At 39.7% G+C, this 20,910-nt stretch overlaps 1 long non-coding RNA gene across 1 annotated transcript in view; it reads right to left on the reverse strand.

Moving 5' to 3' along the window:
• Window positions 1–2,138: 2,138 nt before the first annotated feature.
• LOC125485563 overlaps window positions 2,139–20,910 on the reverse strand; it is a 59,445-nt gene continuing 40,673 nt past the window's right edge. Inside the window, exons 2-3 of the long non-coding RNA XR_007264273.1 lie at window positions 4,036–4,117; window positions 2,139–3,654 (exon numbers count right to left, since the gene is read on the reverse strand). This is a non-coding gene — a long non-coding RNA (uncharacterized LOC125485563). The remainder of the gene's footprint in view (window positions 3,655–4,035; window positions 4,118–20,910) is intronic.

Consider the following 20,910-nt stretch of genomic DNA (forward strand, 5'->3'; position numbering starts at 1 on the left):
CAAATCTCTGGCAAATTAAGCTTAACTTTTGAAAAAACACATCAATACAGAGCCTTTTATAGCATGTGAACATCTGAAAGCACTTTACAGCCAGCTCTTACTTTTGAAGTGTAGTCACTTTGTAATATGAGAAGTGAAGCAGCAAATTTGCACACAGCAAGCTCACCCAAACGACAATGAGATAGACACCAGTATTTGGTAATTATCTCTTGTAACAAAAAATCCATTTTTAAAATACCATTTAATGACCAGCTGCCTCCATTGAAAGTTGGAGTTCATAGTGTCTGGAACCCAGAGAATGGTGATTAAACTAGGTAAGAGTAGAACAGTTTTCAGTGGATTTCTTTTTGATAGTCGGGGTAGTCCTTTGATGTATATCCGTGAATACTGTCCCATAACACTTGGGGTGAGGATCAGGAAGCCTTTTGGTACAAAGGCAGGGGAGCAGTCAGATGACCTTTCAGACTAATAACCATGGAGAAGGGGGGTAGATCCTGGAACTGTCTAAATTGTTGAAACCTGTCCAGTCGTGTTAAAATGTGTTTTTATGATTTTTATAAATAAGGGTTTGTTTCATGATTGAGGGTGCTTTTCTCAATAAAGTGTAGGCTACAATGTAGATCTTTCTGTAATAGGACTTTTTTTTCCTTATTACATGGGGAGTTATGGATATGTTATAAGTTGGCATGGTGTATGAAGGGAGAAAGTGCAGTGGTGGAAGTATGCATTAACTTGGTATAGAGAATGTCAGGCTATTGGAATGATAGAGAGCATTAGATTGCATTAGTAGTAATTTGACATAAGGACTATAAAGGGCCATGAAAATTATTTGGGGCATATAGGGGGTGACAAATGGGGGATGAATCATCAATAGATTGGGTTTAAGAGCATAATGTGGCATGTGTTGGCATGAATGGGAGATGGACATTGAGAAGCTGAGAGAAGGAGGAATGCTTTATGTTTTAATTTCATATTCTATAAGAAAAACTTGGAACCGAACTGGAGTCTCTAGGTAGGATTTCCACTCAGCTTACCTTGGGAAGGTACAACTTCCCCCACTCATCATGGATTGCTTGAACCTAACTCTCACTCCAGACTGGCCATGGAAACAAATGGGAAGTGCACACAGCCTTCTTAAAATGTCACATTAAGGGTGCCAGAATTTCCCCTGCCTCTGTGTACCTAACCCAGGAACTGAAAAGTGGGGCGAATGTGTTTTTGTGCAATTGAGTGAAGAGCAAATACTGGCCAGGACATTAAGGACAGCTCCCCTGCTTATTTTCAAAATAATGCCAAGGGATCTTTTGCTTCCAGCTGAGAGGTCTCATCTGAAATATGGTACCTTTGGGAGCACAGTACTCTTTCAACAGCAGACTGAAGTGTCAGCCAAGATTTTTGTGCTCTTGTCCTGGAGTGGGACTCGAATCCACAGCCTGCTCACTAAGAGGCAAATGAGTGCCTAGACTTCTGAACTGACTTTTTTTTTGCTCAAGTTTCTGCTCAAAATCATTTGCTTATCACCAAATGTAACATTTTCCATGAACCAGCAACATTTTAGATTTTAAGATCTCATCAGTTTATAATATATATAAGAGGTGACAACCTGATACAGTGTGATTGATACAACTGAAAATGGGTTTATCCATAAAGCATTTTAATCAATGTCTTGGCCATTGCCTGATTTTACGTGACTGAAAATGACTCGTGAAACCATTTGGAACCATTTACTATATTTCTTTGGCATACAGGAGCCAATTTCTTTAAAGTTTTATTTCTGAAAATAAATTACTAAAAATGTAAAAATTAAATTGTTTCTTAAGAGCATCTTAGCATTAATAGCCCCTTCAAAGGCCTCTTTATGGCTGCAATTGACCAAACTTATTTGCTGATTAATTTGATCTGGAGGGTGTGAGTATGAAGTTTTATATAGTAACTGAACAGTTATTTATATAGCTTTACAAAGTTGAGTTGGATGCAATTTGCACTTAAAATTCCTGACTTTATACACTGGTTTGGCTCACATTGGGAGAATTACACTGGAAAGAAACAGCACAATCAAGCAGAAATACAACCCCCAACTAAATAAGAGATGTTTACCGCAGAGAGACTGTACTTATTTATTTTTTTTTATTCACAATTCAAAACCACTCTGCCTGGTCTTCTTACAAGAATTCACCCCTTATGTCACCACAGTTGATAAAACAACCAACAATTCCAAAACCTTTCTGACAGGAATAAAAAAACAGGATCAAAAAGTTCTTTCACAACACTAGGCCTTAGATCACATGCCAGATATCATTGATGCCTCAATGCTAATTCCAGTTAGCAAAATTTTAGCATTGCACTGCTAGAAAAATATTTTGTATCATGGGGCACTGTGAAATTATACACCTCCATCTGAATATTTAAATATATAGCTGGTTGCACCCTACCATTAAGTGTAGCAACTCTGAAGCTGGTCTGTAAAACTCTAGTGTTTCCAATTAATCCACCCCTTCATATCCACATTTCTAAAACAAAGTGTTAAAATATCAAATCATGGTCTTCACCAACAATGAAATTCATAGCATCAGTTTGTTAATATGTAAACTTAACTTCATTTTGAATAATTTGAGTTTAAAGATGTTCAGTTCTTTACAAAAGTGCAGTGCTGTAAAAAAAATGTTGTACAAACCACCATTCAAGTGTCAAATGGTAAGGGTGTGATCTGTTGGGTACAGGAATTGTATAGAATGTTTAAAAAAAATCTTAATTTGTCTGATTCTGATAAGTGAGCTGCACAGACAGGCTATTTCTTCTCAAAATCACTTACTGCCCCTTTCAAAAAAGGATTTAATTCCCAGGTTCTTTCCCCATTCAAGTTGTTGGCTAGGGAATAGACCAGTTTGGAGGGGAGAGTCAAGATCACAATTCTACATCTTGAAAAGAAAATATACTTAAATAAGATACAAATATTCCAGGTTATAATGGTTATCCTCCAAAAACTATGAATAAAGAGTTAATATACATTATTCTGTGAAACATCAACAGGGGTTCTCGAATTCAGGCCCACAAAACACTTAGGATTGTGGCATGCGGTTAACCTGTACCTGTTGATCGCAATATCATACAGGCAACATATAAACCTCTTGCTGCTTTCTCCTTCCAATGATGTCGAGCCACCAATAGCCATCAGATGTCAGAGCAGAGTCAATATTATGACTGGCTATTCTTCTTAATGAGTGATGGATTGTGGCTGGAGTCTTTGTTGGAAGTAATACAGTCATGCAGAAAGGGATCCTGACTCGTGAGACATTGAATAATGGCATAATGTAGTACAGATCAGACTTCAAAGGTTTTCAGATGCAGCACTGGAGTCCATGCTAGAAAAGGCAAAAAGAGGAAAGATGTCCTGTATCCGTGTCCTGAAGGCAGGAAGAACAGAAAGCCGAGGAGGACGATGCCAGGGGTCAAGCCTTGGGAATATGAATACAGTGCCACAAGCAGTTTGAAAACTTAATTCAAATGTTCAATGTCAGTGAATGCATTGCCCAATTCCTTATTGCACCAATTACATTCATCTGCTAACAATCTCAATCAATTAAGGCTCTGACTAAATATTCACATGCTTCAAGCACAGAGAATGCTGGAGAAATTCATCAGGTCTGGCAGCATCTGTGGAAACAGAAACAGAGTTGTTACTTCGAGTCTACTATGAGTCTTCTTCTGTGTTCTGAAGAATAGTCAAAACAAACTTGAAATATTATTTCTATTTTTCTCGCCCATGAACCCATAACTGATGTTGTATCTGGTGGCCAATATCTCAGGCATTTATTGTACAAACAGCAGATGCTGCCAGACCTGCTGAGTTTCTCCAGCATTCCCTCAGTTTGTTTCAGATTTCCAGCATCTGCAGTATCTTTCTTTCACTCATAAGATTCACTATCCCTCGAAACACTTGACACTCCTGCAAGCCTCACACCATATCACACAGCTTGCATGCATACTGTTCAATTCTGACAGCCATATCACCCAAACAGAATGCATGACACTCACCAAATACAGTTCCTTCTCTCTTGCTGTAGAAGGCAGTACATGTCTGGGAGCAGCAGGTGAGGAAGAGGCAGGTCTGTATTCCCTAAATGAAGCACACAGTGATGACTTTTATTTATTGCTGACACCATAGCCATTGAAATGGAGAAATGGAAAACATTGAAGATGGCAGAATCCTCATACCTAATTAGCCTCCTCAAAGCTTATTCCTTCTCAGCCCACACTCTCCTGTCATTGCAGGACGTGTAGGCATTCAACTCTTCCCTTCTCCCCCTCAACAACTCGTTTCTCCCACACCACGATGTACACTTGGTTTTTACCTTACAGTTACCCAATGAAAATCAGCAAGAAGATAGTGATGATGAAGACATACCATCACTCAATTTCGCCAAAGCAGCCACTAACTCAGTATGATACTGACACTACATGTAAATTAGAGGATAGAGGGGTTTACCACTGACTTTTCATAGCATCTTATTCGGAGCTTGTTGTCTGTCCTTTCTAAGGAGGGAAATAATGGCCAAATCATTCGCCCATGAACCCGAAACTGATGCAGCATGTGACGGCCAATATCTCAAACATTTATAGTACAAATAGCAACCACCCAATGTCTGTTGCAGTAGAAGCTAAAACAGAAGTCAGGCACATTCAGACTGCATGCATCATGGGTGTGGCTAACCATGTGCAAAAGGGCTTGAATTTTCACATTAGAATGTCACCATGGAACACAAACGTCTCTCAAGATGACAGCATTCATTCTACACCTGTACCATCAAACAGGCAGACCATGAGGCAGTCCACATAGAAACCTTTAAACCTGTAACTGCTTGAGATTGTCCTGAGAGGCCATCTGTAGTCACTCCCAATTGAGTTCAGTAGCCTCAAGTCAGTCATCCTGCAGACACTGGACCAGCACTCCATAGGAGTAGTAGGCCAGGCAAAGACACATGGTAGACAAACACAGAGTGAATGCACTAGGACAAATAATTGATTTTAGCAATGTGGCACAATTTCATTTAGAAGTTTGGTTTGAGATGTTTATTTCGTGTTTGCTTTACAGTTTGCATCATGCAAATTGGACATGGTGATGTGACCCAGTGACAGAGGGGAGGTGAGGGGAAGTGGGATCATTGAGGAGTTGGAAAATCAGCACTGCAGTTACTCTGCAAAATATTACCACTGGCCTCAAGTCACCAATATATGCTGACTGACATAACGATCTACCTGCTTTGCAAATATCCAGTGGCTGTTCGTGGAGTTCAGTGCTAATGTTCCCATTAACATTGTGTCCAATGTGGCTGTCTAGAAAGTGTCCATGTACATTGCAATGAGAAAAGGTGCCAAAGAAGCAGCCTTGATAGTCAATCATGAACGTTATCAATCTAAATCTCATGCTAATGATGTTTACACTCAGCACTTGGGTGTTAATGTTATAAAAATGCAGGCAATGATAGATCTGACAGAAACCATGCAAAAGAAAATGTTACATTCTATGTTAGATTAATGCATTGTGATGCAAAGGGAAGCATCCCTGCCTTTGATCAAGAAGCTCCGTGTTCAAGTCACTAAGGATGTAATGGCCAAGGAAGGTGTATTCATAAAGCAACTAAACAGGTTGAGCATCAATGTGCAAATCCTTCCAACATTTTTTTAAAATCATTATTCTTGGGCAGGCCAGCATTTATTACCCATCCCTAATTGTGGGAGAAGAGAGGGGAAAAAAGGGACAGTTTTATAATTATATGCAGGAGTACAGTGTATGGAATATTAACAAATATGAATTTTAGGGTTAGAAACAGGGTCAGTTTTGCTCTTCTGCTGGTCACTTGTCCATACAGCACTAAATCAGTTAGGGGTGGAAAAGAACATGAAATCAGATATTCTAGCATTTCCAAACTGGATGGGCACCTGTACCACAAACATTTCAATGTGTCTTTGCTGGAGGACTTCGTGATGTGGCAGAGGGATGATCGTCTGGGACATCAACTTAAAATTTGTTGATTGGATACTTTATAGAAATAAAGTAATCCAAGGCTTTGACACAAAAGAAAAAAATAATCAGAATGTTTAAATTATTTCACAGCCAATTAAATATTTGTGAAGTGTGCTCATTGTAGTAATGTGGAAAAATGAGGTATCTCTTCAGTACCGTACTACACTGAAGTGTCAGTCTTGATTATATGCCAAGTGGAGCTTGAACAGAACCAAAGCTTGACAAATAAAGAAGATCAACAGAGAAGATAGTAAGAGCTGCCAATGCTGGAGTCAGAGATAACACAGTGTGGAGCTGGAGGAACACAGCAGGCCAGGCAGCTTCAGAGGAGCAGGAAAGTTGACATTTTGGGTTAGGACCCTTCTTCAGAAATCAAGCTTCTTTACCATCAGAGAAGTGAAAATCTACTCCCCAAAACCCCTGGACAACAAGAAAAATTATGCATGACTCAATATTCAATGACCCACAGGTTAGAGTAAACAGAATCTTTCTCTCATGCTACAGTAAGGACTGGATTAACGCTTACCCATAAATCTACAGGAACGTCATAGACTTCTTGAATTGTTAGCCACAACCCACATTGAGAAAGCCATAGAAATGAATAGCAACTTTATTGGAAAAAAGAACCTGATCAATCGCCCTCAACTCACTCACCTTGAAACATCACAAAACATAGCAGCTTAAAGAGTATGGGAGATTGCTGTCAAAATAGACCTACAGAACAAACATGACCCGATTAGAAAACATGTTGGTTTTATCCCCAAGCAGGCTCACTCAGTACCATTGCACCACTGAACAAGACAATGCAAACGTGCATTTTGGAAGTGACAATTCTGATTTTTCGTTGCCTTTTAAATTTAGAGCATCTGCCAAAATGAGATGATTTCTAGTCACTCACCAACAAGTCAGCCATAGTCCCCGTTAAAGAGTGGCATGCTAACTATTGCTGCCACTGTAACATGGAACACCAGTTCATCAAGACCAAATATTAACAATGCAAGAATGTAAATGAAGGAGTGTAGAGTCTTTTATCAGTCTCTTAGAAGTTTGATGCCACACTATGAGTTTGCGTTCTTTACAGACTCTTCAAAGAGAAGACAAAGTCAAGAACTGTCTTCAGGCTTAGACTTCAAAGTAACACTGTTTGTTATACATTAGTACTAAACACTGCCATTCATGGTAATCATAGATATACCAGGCTGTGATTATAGATTGGTCCTTACATAATGTAGCTATCACCTTTATGAATTCAGATCATTGTGAACTTAGTGTGCCATCGTAGTTCCTTCTAATATGTTCTAACTCCGTCCACACCGTCAATTTATGCTCAGTGGTGTGCAGCTGTATGGCAACATCGCAAGGTTGCTCTGGGGTCCCAGAGCTCTTACGTAATGCATGGTACACCCCAGACGTCCAGCAGGTGACCCAGAAATTTGCTGGGTACACTTTTATGATCCCTACAAGAAATTAAATCTATTGAAGAAGGGTCTAGGCCCGAAACGTCAGCCTTCCTGCTCCTTGATGCTGCTTGGCCTGCTGTGTTCATCCAGCTCTGCACCTTGTTATCTCAGTATCAACCTCCTGCCCAGATTTAAAGTTATTATAAGTCACTGGACCAGTAAACCAGACACCCAACTTAATGACTAGGGTAGCTGGTGGATTTTAAATTCAATCAATAAGTTTGGAATATGAAAGGTAGTCTCAGTAACAATGACCAAAGAATTACCAATGATTGTAAAAACCCATCTAATCCATTAAATTTTCTTCATGAAAGAAATCCTGTCAACATTTCCTGTTCTGGCTTACATGTGTCTCCAGCCCCATATAAATGTGATTGCCGCTTAAGTGCCCTCTAAAGCAAGCCATTCAACTGAAGGGCAGTTAGGATGGGTAACAAATGTGGGTCTTGCCAATGACACTTACATCCCATGAAAGAAAAAAAGTCACTGTTTTCAAGAGAAATGAAAGAATAACTTCAATTACCAAGAAAATGAAACCTGTAAAAATCAAACAAAATGTTATGGATCCTGTATTTGTATTCATGTCTTACTGAATAGGAATTTTCAAAGGTCACAGACAAGCCTGAAGGCAAATAAGAATGTAGAAGCATATTTATGCTTTAATAATATAACTCAAAATATTTTCCAGAAACTCTCATTAGTCAAAATCTACTGCTTAGTTGTGCAAAGATAAACTATAAAGCTTCCTGGGCAAAATAATTTTCATCTAAAGGGGACTGCTTAGCTGCAAAAACAACTTTACGCAAAAGGTAAATCTTCCTTGTGTGATGAAAAAGTTTATTATTCAAACAGATTCCATTTGTTGAATGACGTTAGCATTTTAATCTGCCCAAAGAATACATTTAACAAGAATCTTACATTTCAGTTAAAGTTTAAGCTAGGAAAAATATTTTTAAAGAGTGTATTCAAAACCAAAATTAGAAACAGGCTTCGCCCGAGTGGCTAAATGCAGTGTATGTGTCGTGGTATCAGAGTGATGCAGACTGTTAAGGTTCTAGGTCTGTATTCAGCCAGCTAAGAGACAATAGGCCTCAGTGATCCTGAAAACAGGGGGGAAAGAAAGCTGATTAAAAGTTAAAAAAAAATACACAGTGCCAGGATTTGAATAAATAAATCTGATCCAGTTCCAAATGGCATACCGACTTCTCAGCTCCTGGGAGCAGGGAAGGGAACAATTTTTGTTCTGTCTGATCTTTTGCTGGCTCAATGAGTTTATGCAGATTGAAACCCAAAGCTGCTAACAGAATTAAAATGAATGAACAAATTATGAAGTGATTCAATCCAATCACTGTTTTTATTTGAGGAAAGCAAAAGCATTGGTCATTCATTATTTTAAAAGGCTATCATTCCATGGCACAGTGTAATTCAATTGTTGGAGACATTAGCAGCTAAGTTGATGATGATTTTAGGTGTCTATAAGTCTTCCAAAAGTCCTTATCATTCTGGAACAATTTTTTCTTACTCCTTGTTTAAATTAGTTGTTTATTTGATAATTAAATATTAGTTATTAGCTATTATTCTTGAAGCTTCAGGAACACAAAGATGGTTATGTGGCTCTAGTTAATTACAACAAGGTTCCATTCTCAATAATTCTTTGTTAGCAAGAAAGCTATGGTTTGGGTGTTAATAAGGATGGATTATGAGGGAAAGGGAGAGTGAGGGCAGGATGGCTCTCAAACAGGAAGTTGCAAGTCCAGGATACTCCACATAGTATATGAAATTTTAACTCTACAGTCTGCGTCCTTTGTCCCTGATATCATCTACATCAGTCTGCTGACTGTCTTGGATTCCATTTATTGGGGAATTTCCAGTGCAGGTTGGAGGACCAATATGGGATAGTCCAGAGGGAGCCTGGACCCCACACGAGCAAGGTATAGGCATGATGGTGCTCGTTTGCGAATGTGGAAACATGGCGTGCCTAAGGGAGAAGCACTCCTACTTCTTCTGGTCCACCAGTAGTGCTGGAAAGAGACTTACTTTCTCTACAAAAATAGTCAGTATTTTTTTTAATTGAATCTTGCCACAAGTTGGAAAACCTGGCAAGCTACAGCTGGAACTTTGAAACATGGTAAGAAAGAGATATCTGGCCTTATTAAGCTTCCACTCTCTGGGCTTCTTGTTCATGCATGGAATAGCTATGCTAGCACCTTGACAGTCCACATGTTACACTGAAATGATCAGAAGCGTCCCAGTCAACATTTTTGCAGTTTTGGTCTTCATTAGCACTGTGACCAATGGTGCTCAAAAGAAAACAATTTTGCAGCCTGCATATGGTTTAAAGTCTGAACCTTTTCACATTTAGTATTTCTTCCATTGTTGCAGAATGTCCAGCATGCCACGCAACACAAGGCCCAAGGCATTTCAGTCACAATCAGGCCTTGGTTAGATTATAATCCTTTGCAACATTTTACAAAACTGCAAGTATTTGTGCCAGGATTCATATTCGTCTTGAACCTTAAGTCAAGATGATTAAAAATATACTAAATTATAAACTATTTTAAATGATACTTCTGAAAGCACAACCCAAGCAATAATGTACACAACTTCTGACAGTTCTTCGTGTAGTCATTGATACAAAATACTGAAAGTTCATAGTGATCAATATTCTCGAGTTATTTGTTTGCAATTCAGGTAGAAGCTGGGATATTCAACTTCAAGCAAATTTAACATGCCATGACCAATGCATTGCTCTTATTCACTGTCAATGTCCAGTTTAAATAGAGCCAAGTCACAGGAAGACTCTCAATTGTTTAAAAGCAGCTCCATTGATTGAAGTTTGATAGAAATCATTATTGGTCTGAATCTTTAGCAAGACATGGTTGGTGACAACAAATTGTAGTTCAGCCAAAGTCTGAATGAAATATAATGCTGGTAGCTTTGAGCGGAACATTATAGGGGTGTCAGTGATGGAGGCTATGATGAGATGAGTGGCAGAATTAGATGAGAAGTCTGGCAAAGTCCATCTTAATGTTGAGATCATCACATTCCATCTTTCATGGTTTTTGCATGCACCATAATCAGATTCTCGTTGGGAAGCAGCAAGATGCCAATTGGTAGGGATTAACATCTATTAACGCCTTATTGATGGCACAGATCGCCTCAGTAATATTCAGCCTCCTATCTTATCAAACTCAGCAAACAAGCTGGACAATAGTTTCCTTGTCAAGTTTTCCCAGTGTGTGTACCTGAAAAATTCAGCTTGCCACCTACTCTGAATGATCTCTGTGCGACCTGTGATCAAACCACAGCACAAGGCACTATCGATGGACACACAGCAGAGGTGACTGGTATTATCACCGCACTTTTAATCCAGGAAACTCAGCTAACGTTCTGGGGAACCAGGTTCAAATCTCGCCATGGCAAATGGCGCAATTTGAATTCAATAACTTTAAAAAAAATTAACAATGATCATGAGATCATTGATGATTGTCAGGAAAAGCATATCTGGCTCACTAATGTCCTTTAGAAAGGAAATCTGCCATCCTTATCTGGTCTGGCCTACATGTGACTCCTGACTCTTGGCAATGTGGTTGACTCTCAACTACGCTCTAGGCAATTAAGGGTGGGCAATAAATGCTGGCCAAGCCAGAAAGGCCCTCATCCTGTGAGTGAATTAAGAAAATTGAATGGGGTGAATGCACCCCTTCTCCATAGATATTGGCATCTTGCATCTACTGTCTTCTCACGACCATCCTGGCATTTCTAATGTGAATTAGCAGTGTGCTGTGGAAGCACAGACTTGCATTGCAGGCTGCACCAGCAACGACCATTAAAAGGCTGCAGTGAAGACTCTTTGTGCATTAAGTGACAATTATCCAGCTCATAAACCGAACCATCTTAGGGATACTTGCTTGCTCACTTGGTGCCCAACTGCATGCTTACAGCATTCTTGTCCTGCCTTGCTGTGCCAATTAGTGCAGTCACAGAAACAGGCAGTTGGCCTTGCTAGTCAGCAGGCCTCTGTCTATAGGGCACACATCTTATTGGATGGAAGTGTGTTACTTCAAAAATGCACCTGCCCCATGTGCCAGCAGCTTACACAACAAATACAGCACATGGAGCAAGCAAACAGTGCCAAGGCCAGGTGGGAAAAATAGGCAGGCTTAGGTGCATATAGTTGGGGTTGGGTGAGGACTTGGGAAAGTGTGAAGTCAGTGGGGTTAACTGGATGGGCTACTAGGAAAGGGTTCTGGATATCGGAGGTCTTATCAGCACATTCAGGCTGTGCACTCACCACCATCTTCCATCGTGATGCAAATCAAAAGCATGCAGTGGGGTAAAATTGGCCGTGAGTACACTTGGAGTGGCAAAATAAGTGACCTGAACTGTGAAGGAAGGGTCTGCAGCAAACATTAATTTTTAAAAGGGAACAAAAATTGTTACAGACTCATGCAAAGTATAACATGCAGGCTGCTTACTCTATGGCCATTGATCCTCTATAGGCTGCTTCTTGCTAGCACAGGCAGTGGTGAATGAAACTTTGAAATCTACTCCGTTGTACCAGAGGGAACCAAACATTAGAGATGTTGAACAAGAAGGCCAAAGCTGTTATCATGACCCAATGCTAGGTGTGAGCTTGCTCCCCAGTTCCAGATGGCACAGTTGGCTCTCAGAGCAGATCTCCATCCATCAAGCTTTGCCTGTGGCCATGAAGTGCTGCCACATGCTGTGAAAATGCATGTAACAGCTCCACAGAGAGAGGCTCACAACCACAGGTAAGTTAACATCCAATACGTTAGTACAGAAACTGACAGTGACAGACGTGCCTTTTTTTTTTCTTAAAGCACATGCCACCAAAGCACCCTCAACAAGTTTTCTTCCTTCTCTCCCACTTCACTTTAGCATACTCCCTGGGTGGAGAGGGCCGGCTCTGCAGTGGAGCCCATTGGCCCTGGCAGTTTGGCGGTGTGGGGGGTCAATATGACACACTCGAGGTTCATTGATCTGTGGAATTCTCTTCCCCAGGCAGCAGTGGAGACAGGTCCTTGAATATTCAGGGCTGAGTTATTATATTCTTGACTAACAATGAATCAAAAGGCTAAAGGAGGCCGATAGGAAATTGGAGTTGAGCTCACAATCAAAAGCTGCCATGATCTTAACAAATAGCTGAGTAGGGTAAGGGTAAGCATACTGCTAATATGCATTTTTGCACTTTCACATATGAATCATCCCACAATTTTAGGAGAACGAAATGCATGAGGACAATATTTGTGACATTTAATGAGTTAATAATTTGAATTATTTCTTGCTGCATGAGGAGACCATAAATCAAATCAATTTTTTTTTCATATATTGTTGAAAGAGCTCAGTTTTATAGAGATTTGAAATTATTTTGTGGCTCATCACCCCCTCTCTCTCTCTCAGTGTTCCTTAAATCAGTAATTGTAGATTTTTAAGTCAACCTGCTGAAGTGAGTTATGACACACCTCTGGAGTAAGTGGGATTGACGTGATCTGAAATCACACGACACCAGGTTATAGTCCAACAGGTTTATTTGAAATCACGAGCTTTTGGAGCGCAGGCCCTTCGTCATTTCACCTGTTCACAGATTGAGTTTAAAGCTGATAGCCAAGCCACATGGAAGTTCCTAACTCAATCTCTAACTCATATTGTAACCGTCCTGTGACTCATTGATAGGTACAGTCAATGCCAATAATTAAGAAAAATCTGGCCTGATTTGTGGTTATTCATGGTAGAGAACCTACCAGTATTTATCAGCAATTACACAGTAAGACTGACAGCCAAATTCTGGCAGGTGCCATATTCAGTAAAACATGGAAATCCAGCAGATCACATCAGTGATCCAGTTCCTCTACAGAATGAGTGCATGCTGATGTCCTTACAGATGTGAATCTCAAAAATCACGTAAATTGACAGGATCTTCCATTTTAAAGCTATTAGTCTCACTGTAAAAACCCTTGGAAAGTTTACATCTTATTAATTGAGATGGAACAGACCTTTTACTGGTTTGATAAAATCACAATTACTCTTGAATATACTCACAGGCTCAGAAAACTAATCCCAAGTTTCTCCATTCAATGCTGAAACTTCATTAGATGTCAATATAGACATCACTTTTTAATTACATAAATTTTTCTACATTAATCCCATGTATATGTCTCAATATTTATTTTGCTATCGAAAAATCATTAAAATATGCAAGATAAATTGATGCATTTTACTTGCAGGATTGCTTGCTGTAATAATTGTTCAATGTGATTAGTTTGCCTGATAACATGACAGTTGTTGAATGCTAGAGATTTCCTATAGCTGGCAACAGAATGATTTTAATGTTCACTTGAAAGTGTACATGAGAGAATGTGTGACAGTAAGACAGACAAGTTAGATGACTGGATCTTGGGAGCACCTCTCCTTAAAGTTGATCATGAACATTGCTCATTCACCACTGAGTGCAAATTCTAGGCTCTTGTTTTCCAATGCTCAATCAGAATTCAATAAGAGGAAGAAAAACACACCAAAAGTACAGAGATCAATAAAACAAAGATAAAAATAATTAACTGAAGCATACTTCGATGATTCCATACATTAGGAATATTGTATGAGAACTTAAAGATTCAATCAGTCTAACCAATCATTGCTTTCACTCTAGCCCAACTATGCTTTATTCACCTATCTTGATAAAAGGTTTCATTTAGATTTTATTTATTTTAATTATCATGGAGATAAATTTTACCATTAAATGTAACTGTGATGGGAATGGGAGTGAAACGTACATGGAAATGGCAGTGTCCAATGCTCCACGATGTTGGTCAACATTAGCAGATACTCTGAAACGCCACCTTTGTGACATTCCTGGCAATTTTCATGTGACCCCTGAGCAAATCATTGGAGAATTTATTGAACCACAATCTTCAAGTGTATTAAGCTCCTTAAAAATATCTGAATTTCAGACTTTGATTTCACATTCAAATAAGCAAAAATGTCCGCCCAAAACAAATTCTATACTCAGCAGAGTTGACACTAGTGGCAAGTGAAGCTCAGATAAATACAAATTCAGAGTCACTTTGACTTCAATTCATTAGAAGTAAAAATAAAGCAGTAATGTCCATTTTCTATCACCTGGTTTACACAACATGATGTCAAAATTACCCAAGAGTTTTTATTTTAGAACAATCCTGTAAGATTCCGAATTCAAAAATATGATTCAGGTTAAAAGAAAACAAAACAGCTGCAGATGCTGGAAATCAGAAACCAAAGCAGAAATTGCTGGAAAAGTACAGCAGGTCTAGTAGCATCTGTGGAGAGAAATCAGAGTTAACATTTCAGGTCCACTGACCCTTCTTCAGAACTAATGGTATCTAGGAAAAAGTTGCTTTTTATGCAGAAGATAGGATGGGGCTAAGGGGGTAAGGAGTAAACGATAGGTGGAGATAGAGCCCAAAGAGAGAAGAACAGTTGGACAGACAAAGGAGTGGATAACAGTCAGCTTAGGAGAATGTATGGCTGCTAATGGGAACTATTAATGGCTAACAATGGGTAGCATGTAATAGCAGACCATGTGTTAACAAAGTCTTGTGTGAGGGGGTTGGGTAAGGACAGGGGAGAAGGTGCCTCAAGCCCTAAAATTGTTGAACTCGGTATTAAGTCCAGAAGGCAGTAGAGTTCACAAATGGAAAATGAGGTACTCATCTTCCACCTTGCACTGAGCTTTGCTGGAGGACTGCAGGAAGCCTGAGACAGAGATGCCGGCCAGGGAACAAGGTGGCATGTTGAAGTGGCAGGCAACTGGGAGCTCAGGGTCATTTTTGTGGATAGAGTGTGGTGGTCACCCAGTTTACACTTTGTCTCCCCAGTGTATAGGAGACCACATTGTGAGCAGCAAATGCAGTAGACTCGATTGAGTGAAATGCTGCTTCATCTGGAAGTTGTGCTTGGGCCCTTGGATACTGGGGAGGGTGGAAGTAAACAGGCAGGTGTTATATCTTCTGTGGTTGCAGGGGAAGGTGCTGTGAGGCCGTGGGTGGGGTGGGGGGCTGAGTGGGTGTTGGCAGTGAAGGAGGAATGGACTAGGGTATGCCGGAGGTAATGGTCCTTGTGGAAAGCAACGAGGGAGGGGCGGGGAATATGTGTCTGGTGGTGGTATCTCGCTGGAGGTAGCGGAAATCATGGTGAATGATCCTCTGGGTGTGGATTCTGGTGGGATGGTAAGTGAGACAAGGGGGACCCTATCACTGTTGTGGGAGGGATGAGAGGGGATAAGAGCTGAAGTGCAGGAGATGAGTTGGACTCGGCTAAAGGCACTGCCAGCCACAGTGCTGGGGAAACATTGGTTGAGGAAGAAGGTAGACATTTTGGAGGCTTCTTTGTCGAAGTTGGCATCATCAGAACAGATACAATGGAGATGGAGGTGTTGGGAGAATGGAATGGAGTCTTTACAGGAAGCAGGGTGTCAGTGGGTTTATAGTAGATATTGGTGGCCAGTCTATGCCCAGAAATAGAAACAGAGGTGTCGAGAAATGGTAAGGAAGAGTTAGGGATGGATCAGGTGAAGCTGAGTGCGAGGTGGAAGTTGGAAGCGAAATTGATAAATTTCTCCAATTTCAGATGAGAGACAGAAGAAGCACCAGTGATAATCATTGATATACTGGAGAAAGAGTCATGGGTGGGCCGGAAATGGACTGGAACCAGGAATGTTCCATGTACTCCAAGAAGAGATAGGCATAACTGAGACCCATGCCACTCCTTTGACCTGAAGAATGTGAGTGGAGTTAAAAGGGAAGTTGTTTAGAGTGAAGACGAGCTTGGCCAGGCAGGAACATGCAGACACAATGGGTCCTGTTTGTGGATTTTGGGATATTATTCAGTTAATCTTTCTTTTACTGCTCATCATTATCTGAGATAGAGTATTGCTTACTCTTGCCACTAGAGGGTAGTGTGGTGCTCTTGAGCAACATTTGGTTGTGAAATATGCTCTCCCGTGGTTTATCTAAATGGCGGCCATAGCAGTGGTAGTATTTAACAATCATGTCGCAGAAATATATGAGCTTTTAACCAAATTGAGCAGAGACAGGCTCAAAAGAAAGATCAACTAGGAAAAGTGAATAAATGACTAGTGCTAGATTCCTGTTAGAGTGAGAACTAGGTCAATGCATTTGCCTAAACCATTTGTAGAGAAATAAATCCATAGGCAGTAAACCACCTTTTACCTGACCTTTCTACTGTAAGTGAACTGCTCCCCAGAGAGAAGTATAATTATGTATTGCAGTTCTTAAACTTGTGGAATAGTATTAAGTAATTCCTCTTTCTCACCCCAACCATCCTCCTCAGAGCAACCTCATTTTCACTCCTTAAGGGACACAGACTGGAATATTTATTATTGAGGCATTCACCTGGTTCCATCCTCACCTAATGATGGCCAGACAGGCAATCAACACTAGATGTTGTCTCTTCAGATTTGCACAATCCTTGCTGTCTCCTATTTCTCATCTATATGTTATACCTTGGGAATATCATCCAAAAACACTACTAGTTTCCAAATGGAAGCAATGCATCACTACCAGTTCTGTCTATACCTCCAATGTATTTGATTTGATACATTGTTTGTTTGACATTCAGGTTTGTGTTCATAAATAACATTCACACCACAAAAGTGCTAGTCGTTGATCATTTTTATAAAAGAGAATCTAATGGTTTCTAAAAAAATTCAGACAATTATGTTCTTTAGTTGTGTTCATCCCTGATTTTAATCACTATAATTTTGGCAGGTGTGCCTTCATCTATAAAGGCTTTTGGGTTTGGAATTCAATTCCTTTACCTTCTCTTGTTCACTCTCCTCCATTAATGGTATCACCTTGAGTGCTTGGGTGACAAATTTTGCTCACTAATGGTCCTGTGGAGCACCTTGGGACGTATTTCTACGTGAAAACTGAATAAATATATAAATGCTATTTGTTATTGTTGCTGCTGTTGTCATCGCTTTTAAAATTGGCCGCAAGGTAATGACCGAGTATCATTGTTCTCGACAACCCCAACAAGATTTTGGGAAGTAATTCCTATTAAGCTATCCTGTCAGCTTGGTGAGTTTCATTAGTTGATAGTTGAGCCACCCAAATCAAGAGTTTCAGTTTCAACCATAAATCCAATCTGAAAGGTAATCTTGGGCAGCTCAATAATGACAGTACTTGAGCTGTCTCCACTGCTAGGTTTGTGTGTCTGGCAACTATACTTCAACCTTTCCCAGAGGTCAATTCTGAGGAAAGAATCAGAGTGGGCTTAATGTTGAAAGGGTGCATTAAATCTCTCCAATTGGAGCACAAGCCTGGGAGAAGAAAAAGAGCAGACTGATATCAACTATTGTGTTTCCCGAAAGGTTGGCTTGAGATTTTATCTCCCTCCTTTTTGTTTGGTTGTCTTTTGATGGCTTTTAAAACTTTCCAATCTTCTGGCTAAAAACTAATCTTTGCACTTAACTTTGGAGAAGATAAACAATGATCAGCTAGAGGTATTCAAGTGTGGACAGAGTAGATAGACAGGAGTAGTTCCCACACATGAAGAGGTTGAAAATGTCAAAAGACCCAAAAAAGTGATTTAATTTTTTTTTGGGTAGAGAGTGAACGCCCTACCTGATAATGTGTTGGAGGCAGATTCAGAATAAGGTATTCAAAAGGAAATTGGGCTGTTATTGGAATACAAAGAATGTGAGTTAGGGAGACATGGTGGGAGTGTAGCACTGAAAGGGTTGCACATCCAGAGAGCCAGTATAGACACAATAGGTCAAATTACCTTCCCCTGTTCTGTAACAATTCTAGTATTCTGTAGCCTAAGCCTAGGTCCAGTAAAACAAAATGTAAACATCTAACTAACTGAGAATGAGAAATAATTTTTTTAAAATGTGCATATGCACACAGAACTATGTTTCATATTGAATCTGTATTCTAACTATGGCTAGTGAACAAACCTTTCTCAGCTCACCTTTTGTTAACATTCAGAAACATTTCGCACCACACTTTTATACTTCACTTCAAGCATGATTGGCCATGTTTGGGGTAACATTGTTTATTTCGGTTTGCAATGCTGCTTTTCAAAACCATGTGGGTAAATATTAATAATGCCTGCAAACTTCTGGGGTGTGGGATAATTGGCACATATCTTAATGTCAAGTAATCAACCGTTATACCCACAGAAGGCAATGTATCTAAATTCACAAAAATTCCCCGAGTGATCACTTCCAAAACATGTTGACCTTTAGTAGCTAGTTGCCTTTTGACCTATGGAGGAAGTTTTCCCACATGCATCTACAATAATCTGAGAGTTTCAATATAAAAAGAGGACTTTAATGTAGCTAACTCGTCCCATCAATGTCCCAATTTGCACATTGTAGAGCTGAATTAACAATACTTTCTGGTTTTCACATGCCTTCAATGAACGATAACAGGTAATTTTATATTTGTAATGCAATTTTTCAGATTGGCTGCTCTGCTGCACTCCACTTGTCATTATTAAATCTGTGTGTGTAAATGCCAGCAGTCTAATGAAAGCAGGAGAGGTTAAAAAGGGTATTTGATTTAAAGTAAACCTCAATTTCCTCTCACATATAAACCACTGTTTCAGTGGCAATTACATGACAAATTAAGGATCATGTAGAAATTTGATTGTTATTGGAAATTTTGTGTCCATGGGTCATAGTCATATGAGGGATAGCAGATCAATAATTTCTACCTCAAAACCCCAAAGCAAACAGCAAATACAATAAAATTCAAACCATTCTGAAAATTACATATTATTCCAAGCTCTGTTTTGTTATATGATCTTATTGTTGAACTGATAAAAAGGCTTTTTTTTAAAAAAAAGCATGGACAGTTATTATAGAGTCGTACAGCACAGAAACAGACCCTTCATCCAGCTCGTCCATGCTGACCAGATAACCCAAACTAATCTAGTCCCATTTGCCAGCATTTGGCCCAAATACCTCCAAATCCTTCCTATTCATATACCCATCCAGATGCCCTTTAAATGTTGTAATTGTACCAGCCTCCACCACTTCCTCTGGCAGCTTATTCCATACATGCACCACCCTCTGCTTGAAAAAGTTACCCCTTTATGTCCCTTTTAAATCTTTCCCCTTTCACCTTAAACGTATGCCCTCCAGTTTTGGGCTCCCCTACTCTGGAAAAAAGACCTTGGCTACTCACTCTATCCATGCCCCTCATGATTTTACAAACCCTTCAGTCTCCAAAGGTCTGGGGAAAAAAGCCCCAGCCTGTTCAGCCTTTCCCTATTCCTCGGCAACATCCTTGTAAATGTTTTCTGAACCCTTTCAAGTTTAACTGCATCTTTCCTATGGCAAGGAGACCAGATTTGAATGCAGTATTCCAAAAATGACCCCACCAATATCCTTTACAGCCGCAACATAACATCCCAATTGCTATACTCAACACACTGACTGATGAAAGCAACCTTACCAAATGCGTTCTTCACCACCCCATCTACCTTTAACTCCACTTTCAAGGAACTACTTTAATGATAGAACAATGGTCTTGGCAAATTGGAGAAATCAAAATACTTTTGGGTAGATCAGAAGGCGTTTGCGATAGCAAGAAATGTGCAAACTGCATTTATTGAACTATGCTATTATTTGCTGTTTTGATTGTTTGTATTTGTTGACCATTCTCTCTGCTGTGAGTCAAGTCTGTGAGCGTGTTGTTAGAGAAACAGAAACAATGTAAGTTGGAAACTTGTGCTGGAGACATTTTAAATGTGCTGTAAATAAAGCTCTCTGTTTAGAAATGGAAACTGGTATCATCTTCAAGGCATAACAGACCACGTTTACCAATCCTATTGAAGCTTTTCATTTTACACTCACTCACCAGGATGGAATCACAAGAATCCTAAAGGGAACACTAATTTATACTGCACAAGAAGACAATGTTGACTGGTTGCAAAGCGGACTCTGATTGGTAGAGGTGTAACCATGGAGAGTACATCAGGGAACAGTCAACTGCTGTGCTTTTGTTTAAATTGAAACCAGGCAAGTTAATTCTGATAGATCAAGGCATTACCATAAGAATTGCACCAGGAATGGCTTTCTCCCAAACTTAAAAGAACACAATGCATGGACAGGTTCTGTTTGTTGAAGACAAGACCCTGCATATATATGTATACAGCACACGCATATGAGCCACAATGCTCGACTGATAATCTTAAAATGGCTATTAATGTAATTCTTAGAACAATTGGGATTGTTTAGCTGGTGCTGATCAATTATATCCAATGTTGGACACTGTGTTCTGAGTTTTGCAAACATAGAACAATTGTGTTTGGTCAGTGTTCCTCCACAGGCAGCAAATAACCATAGAGATTTGATGCTGAATGTGATCCAGCCATCATTGAGACATACGGCCTACA

Source organism: Rhincodon typus, chromosome 20 (genome assembly GCF_021869965.1).
Source record: "Rhincodon typus isolate 14 chromosome 20, sRhiTyp1.1, whole genome shotgun sequence".
In the NCBI taxonomy this organism is placed as follows: domain Eukaryota; kingdom Metazoa; phylum Chordata; class Chondrichthyes; order Orectolobiformes; family Rhincodontidae; genus Rhincodon; species Rhincodon typus.